Source organism: Petaurus breviceps, unplaced genomic scaffold (assembly GCF_028583685.1).
Source record: "Petaurus breviceps papuanus isolate PSGF00001 unplaced genomic scaffold, PetGlider_PUasm1.0 391, whole genome shotgun sequence".
NCBI classification, from domain to species: domain Eukaryota; kingdom Metazoa; phylum Chordata; class Mammalia; order Diprotodontia; family Petauridae; genus Petaurus; species Petaurus breviceps.
In genome coordinates, this window is record NW_027186310.1 from 3,540,625 (window position 1) to 3,547,650 (window position 7,026).

Genomic DNA, 7,026 nt, shown 5'->3' on the forward strand with positions numbered 1-7,026 from the left:
TCAGGGGGCTCCGGTGGGAGGCCTTGGGGAGCTGTGATGGGCACCCTCAGGGGGCTCTGATGGGTACCCTTGGGTGGCTCTGGTGGGCACCCTCAGGGGCTCCAATGGGCCCTTGCACAGCCTCAGAGTGGGTTCCCTCAGGAGAACATGGCTTCAGCTGGAATGGGAAGGAGGGCACAGCAGGGAGGCATGTTTACTGAGTGCCAGAGTCCCAGGATAGTTTCTCCTTCTGGCAAGTTTCTGTGGCTTCAGCGCCCAGGTGCCCCAGTCACTCTCTCCCTGTTCAAATTCCTTTGCCTTCGTTTCTCGGTGTATTTGTGGAGGCCAGAGAGCATCTTTATCTTTGTGTATTCAGAAACCAGCTGAATGCCAAGGACACAGGTGAATTGAAATGGCCTGAAGATGTGAGATGTGTGAGCTGGGCTTCTGGGGTGTTCCAGACCATCTCATCAGTCACTCCCTCATTGTGGAGGAGGAAACTGAGGCCCACAGAGGGCCCAGGGGAGGCTCTCCCTGTGTCCAGGCCTCTCTTCTGTCCACGCTCCTTCTGACAACAGAATGGTGCTTGGCCTCAGCTCTGTGCGTGCAGCCCCCAACGTGGGGAACGTCTTCCATGACATGATGCACTTCAGGAGAATCCCCTCCAGGCTATCTCAGCCTGCATCTCACGGATGTGGCTGCCCGGTAACCAGGCTGGGTTTTGTGTCGCTGCCGGGCAACACGCCAGCCAATGTGAGCTGCTGCAGCCGGCTGTTACCAGCTAGAAGGAGGAGGGCAGAGCAGAACCTAGCCAGCTTGCCCTTCACCCTCTCCAGGCTTCTCCTGTGGGTCAGAACGAGGCCCAAAGAGGGGAAGCCTGAAGAGAGTCCAGATCAGGAAATCGAGGAGACAGGCCAGAATTTGCCAATGTCCAGCAGATATCCCCGAATGCTCCTACATGAGGCACAAGTCCCTTTGTCAGGCACGACGGGCACCTCCTGGAAGAACTTGACACTGCACTAAGAGGGGTCCAGGATGACACCAGCCAGAGGTCCACTGCCTCCTCCTTGGGCAGAGTGCCTCAGGAGCCCTGGGGCTTCAGGTCCAACCAGGGCAGGGACTGCAAGGTCACCCCCTGCTGCCCTGGACACAATGGCTCTGGGGGGTGGGGGGGGGGCAGAAGACTGCCTTGGTACTAAAAACCAGATGACAAATTGAGTTTGTGGCAATTCAAGTCCCCAGGGCAGTCCTTCCAGGCCCACATGGCTCCTCCCTCACCTTCTCCTGGTACAGGTAATTTTTTTAAAGCCCAAATGCATTTAGAATCTTCAGAAGATCTTGAATAACCCTAAATGTCCAGCCATGTCCTTTCTGCTAGCACACATCCCTTTGAGGGCTCGGCTCCCAGACAAAGAAAGCATCTCCAAGTAGCTATGAATCTAGGGGTACCATGGTGCCATGTTCTGGACTTAGGGCTCGGGTCTCATCTCTGACACTGACTAGCCGTGTAAGCTTGGGCAGGTCACTTAACCTGTTTGCCTCAGTTTCCTCAGCTATAAAATAGGGATAATAACAGCCCTTACCTCATGGGGTCATGGTGGAGGCCAAATGCTTTGCAAACCCCACAGGGCTGTGGAGCCGTCAGCCCTTAGAGTGATCAGCCTCCCACCTGTGGGCCAGAATCACTCGGTGTTCCACTGTCCTCAGCTGGGGCTGGCAGGCATTACAACCAGACATGCCTACTCACCAGCACCAAGGTTCTAACGAGGAAATGAACCGGCCCACATTCTCCCATTGTGATGACTGACAGATCAGACAGTGACAAACAGGGAAATGCACAAGTGTGAGTGCTTGCAGCACGTCTCTCAGGAGATGGCCACTCACTCACTGTAGCCACGGACAAGATGGTCTCTAGTGCTCACTCTCAGGCAATCGGGGCCTGCCCCCACGCAGGGGAGAGGGGCAGGACAGGCAACTGCTGGTCTTTCCTCTTTCCTCAGTGGCCCACACCCAGCTCACAGCATCATTTCCATGAAAGGATTCCCTTTCCCTTCCCTCTCCCAAGAGCACAGGAGGCTGATGTCAGTGAGGGATCGCTGGCCTCGGATCCAAGCTCTCATCTCAACTGAAACCAGTTTCTCCAAGTGCAGTGATTACCTCTCAGGAGCATGCCATGACCCCAGTCCTGAGAATCTCTCCTTTAAGAGCCAAGCTCTGGGCTTCATGGGAGAAGGCTGAGGGAGGAGGGAGACAGGCACAGACTTCTTAGAGGCATTCCGAGGGTGCAGACTAGACAGGCTTGGTTCTTCCCACTTGATAGAGGAAGAGACAGAAGCCCAGAGAATGGGCAGTGCACAGAAGGGGGAGGGGACCAGAGCAAACAAATGTGCCCCTCTGAATAAATCTGAATGATTGTTCTAATACAAAGTGCCCTTAGTCTGAGTCTAGGCTCCCACTTACTACTTGTGTTACTTTAAGCAGTCATTTAAAGACTCTGCCTCAACTTCCAATTCTGAAAAATTAGGTGCTTGGCCTAGGACATGAGGAAAGAACTTTGTAAAGTCGGAGTGCTGCAGAAGAATGGTGGTCTCCTCAGGCACCACCTAGCACATGGCCCTCCCAGAGCCCCCAGTCAACGATCGGTGAAGACCTCTGGGAAATCACTCAATATTCAAGACTCTAGATCGGTGGGAAGTACCAGGGTTTCAGTCTCTGCCTCCCTCTCCAGTCAGGCTCCTGTCAACAATGTGGGGGTGGGGTGGCATCTCTCATCAGTACATAACAGGGGGTAGGGACTTCGAAAGCCATGGAGAAGAGCCTTATAGTCAGGAGTGACCCCAAAGTTCCTGAAAGTTGGCCAAGAACCATCTTGGATTCACAAGGAACACCAGGCAACCAAGATCTGCTATGGACCCGGGCATAGTGGACACAGGGCTGGATTTGGAGTCAAATGCCCTGTCTGTGCTCTGTGTACATGAGCCTTCAGGTCCAGCTTCCCTGAGCTCCGGGCACCTTCATTATAAAATGGGGAAGCCTGGGAGAGAGTAAATCATCTGATGGACAAGACTATCTTTTTTTGATATGTTCCCAGCACTTGGCCTGTAGGAGGTACTCAAGAAATGCCTGTTGCCTTATGAATAATGAGTAGAATGTAATCTCTGCTTGGGCTCAGGAGAGAAACAGCATCTGGGATCTTGTTGGTTCTGGGGATTTCCAGAGAAGGAACCTCCCTCTTCCAACAGGGTCACCAAGCCAGGACGTATCAGAGGGAGAACCCAAGTCTGAAGGGCAGAAGCAGGAATTGTTTCCTTCCAACTGTGGCCTCGGGTCAGGAAGACTCATCTTCATGAGTTCAAATGTGACCTCAGACACTTCCTAGCTGTGCGACCCTGGGCAAGTCACTGAACCCTGTTGGCCTCAGTTTCCTTATATGTAAAATGATGTAGAGAAGGAAATGGCCAACTGCTCCAGTATCTTTACCAAGAAAATGCCAAATGGGGTCACAGATAATCAGACATGACTGAAAAGCAACTTAAGGACAAACTCTGATCAGTAGAATGTACGCTCCTGGAGGGCAGGGCCTGCCTGGTTATCTTTGCATCCCAGTCTCATGGCAGCAACTTCATAAAGGATTGAGGAAATGAATTGAAGGGGATAGATGGGTTTCTCTTCAGTCCTGACTTTCTGAAGAACAGCATGATGATAACTATGTTACATCTGGAGGGTCTGATAATTCTAAAGCATCTTCATGTGCTCTGCTTTTCTGGGCACCACACTGGCCCTGTGAGGGGAAGTGGAGAGGGAAAGTCTACTTGCATCATCATCCCATTTTGTAGATGAGAAAACTGAGGCCCAAAAGATCACATGGCTTTCTCAGAATTGCATAGCTCCTAAGTGATGGAGATTTGAACCCAGGCCTTCTGGATCCGCAGCCACTGCTCTTAGGCTCATAGGCTGCTTCCTATTAGTCTGGTGGGATTTCCCTCCCCATAGCACCCATTACAAGGGCACTTTTGCTTTAGGAATCATGCATTTGTATTTAATTATTCCTGTGGAAGGCAAATATCTGGAAGTGAAGTGGGTATGAAAGAAAAGGCTTGGGGGGATAATCTCCAATCAAGTATTTCCTGAGTTCAGTGCCATTTGGATGAGGCCATAGATCATCCTAGTCATTGGCGGGGGGGAAGAGCCCCAACTGCTCAGATGAAGATGAAGGTGGGAAAACTTCAAAGACAATGACTTCTCTTGGAAATGGATAGGATGAGACACCCCAGATTGGCCCCCCCCCCGGATGTCACCAGGTAATGATAACAATAACTCACACCATTCTAGAGCTTTGAGATTTGAAAAGGGTTTCCCCATCACTGTCCTGAATGCAGTACAGGGGTTATGATGCCCATTTTACAGATAAGGATACTAAGGTGAAGAGAGGAGAGAAACGCAGTTACAAGTGCTGAAACAATGTCTTCTAACACCACGGCCAGTACTCTACCCATCACACCACACTACCACACTGCTTCCTTGGGACAAGGAAGAGACAAGGTAGCCCATGCCCGTGTCCACCATGAACTGAAACAAGGTGGTCCAGAGAGAGATGGAAGGTCTAGGGTTGCTTTGTGACTTCCCCAAGGCAAATGTATTCCATGATCCAAACAGCCCCGGGACCAATTCTGCCTCCCCAAGATCACTCCCAAGGGTGGTGAATTTGGCTGAGACTGGGCCTCTAGACCTGGGATTAGATGGGTCAAGGCTCATCACTGGCTCCTACTTTCCCATAGATTAACTCCTGCCCCTGTCTTGACTGTATGAGAATCCAAACACTAAAATGAGTCAAGCCTGTCTGGGGAAAGGTGCCCTCACAAGCAAAGAAACATGGGCCTTGTGAGGAAGCCAATTCACCTGTGTGCAAGCCAGGCTGGGAGAGATTGGCCTCCAGAGTGAGGCAGGACTCCTGGCAATAAGCCTTCCTAAAAGTGCTCACTCACAATGTCTCTGCTCTGTGAAGCGGAGGAAGGTGCCAAGAGAGTCAGAAAGGGGAGGGGGAAGGTCATCTCAGGGTGCCAGGCTATCACTGCACTAGAAGGACCTCAGAGGCCCCCCATCATGGGACAAGGGTCAGGGAGCAGCTCAGAGGTGAGGCCAGACACGACAGTGTTTCAGCCTGGGCCATTTCTCACAATGTAAGGCCATAAAGAAGCACCATCTGTGTGGCCCTGCCCCCTGCCAATGGTACCTACAGGTAGCTAGGTGGCACAGTGGATAGAGCACCAGACCTGGGCACAGGAAGACTCATCTTCAGGATTCCAAGTCTGCCCTCAGATTTGTGTGACCCTGGGCAAGTCACTTAACCCTGTTAGCCTGAGTTCCTCATTTGTAAAATGAACTGGAGAAGTAAGTGACAAACCACTCTGGTATCTTTGCCAAGAAAATGCCAAAGGGGGTCACAAAGAATCAGACACAACTGAAAAATGGCTGAACAACAATATAAATGGTACCTACCAATACAACATGAGAAATATGTGTTGCAATGGAAAGACTGCTGGCTTGGCCATCTGGAAATCTGGGCTCAAGTCTCTGCTCTGTCACCTGCTGCCCATGTGGCCTTGGGACACGCACCTGAAATCTCTGAACCTCAGCTCCCCCTTCTGTAAAGTGAGGAGATTTGACCCAGTGATCCATAAGGGTTTGTTTGCTCTCAATGCATCTGTCTTATGGGTGCAGTGGGCTTATAAGGAAAGTGGGTAGGCACTGGTCCAGTGCCAGGACCCTGAAATGAAGACTTATTGAACAGTTAACTAACTCACCTGGCGATTTAGGTGTGTTAGAACCATAATAGCTGTCAGGAGTGCACATGTGCATGCGTGAGTGTGTGCATGTGTGCGTATGACAGAGACAGAGAGAGTGCACATGGGAAAACCATGTTTTCATTCTTTAGTAATGGGTCCTACATCTAACAACAAGCATGGAAGTATGGGGAAAGAGAAATTATTTCATGAATCACAATTTAAAGTTTAAATTGAAGTTTTATAGCCAATTTAAATTTTTTTCAATTGAAATAAGATTTTAATGTATTCTCTTAAAAATAATTTTGTAAAAGTACATTTTAACTTGATAAATGTTTAAAAGTTCTAAGATACAGAACATGGAATATAAATTTGAATTATGTGGTATATAATATAATACGTTCAACCCAATCAACAAATAATAACAATAGTAACTGCATTTATATTGTAGTTCAAGACTTGCAAAGTGTTTTAAATCCACCATCTCATAACAGGCTGGTGAAGTAAAGGCTATTATGGTTTCCATTTTATAAATGATAAAACAGAGGCTCCCAGCTTCCCTTTATCAAGCACCCCCACGTGCCAAGTACAGATCCATTAAAGGCACCATGATCTTTGGCACCCAAACTTTTACCTAATCATGTCTTCCCACATCCTGTACTTATAAGATGCATTTTAAAGCTGCATATTTAAAGTCACATTTTAATCTATGTGTAGATCTTAACATTTATCCCTGTTAAGTTTTACCTTGTTAGATTTAACCCATCATTCTTCCACAAAACTGTAGAAAAGTTCCATCAATATTTATCAAGGGCTCTCTCTAGAAAGGGCTCACAAAGACTTCCATTAAGGTCATGCAGAATTTTCTCTGCTGGCCCAGACAGAGCTCCATGAACCATTAGGTTCCACAAGACCCCAAGACTACAGAAGTTTTCAGAATTGTGCAAACCAAGTTCAGCACCAAGGATAGCACTGGGTGCTATCCACTTCATTCAAGAAAAAGGCAATAAAGTCCCTAACAAGTCCAGTTAACCAGGAATCCCAGGGAAAGTGGAAGTTAAGAAGAAGAGCTGACATTTACATGGTGCTTTAATTTACATACATGATTTCCGGTGATTCTCATGACAGCCCTGTGAGGCAAGTACTGCAAGTATTTTGATCTCAGTTTTATAGATGAGGAAAGTGAGAATCAGTGGCTGTGTGAAAATAGAGAAACTGAAGATCAACTAATCTGGGCATGCAATTAAAAAACTGGAAATTAATT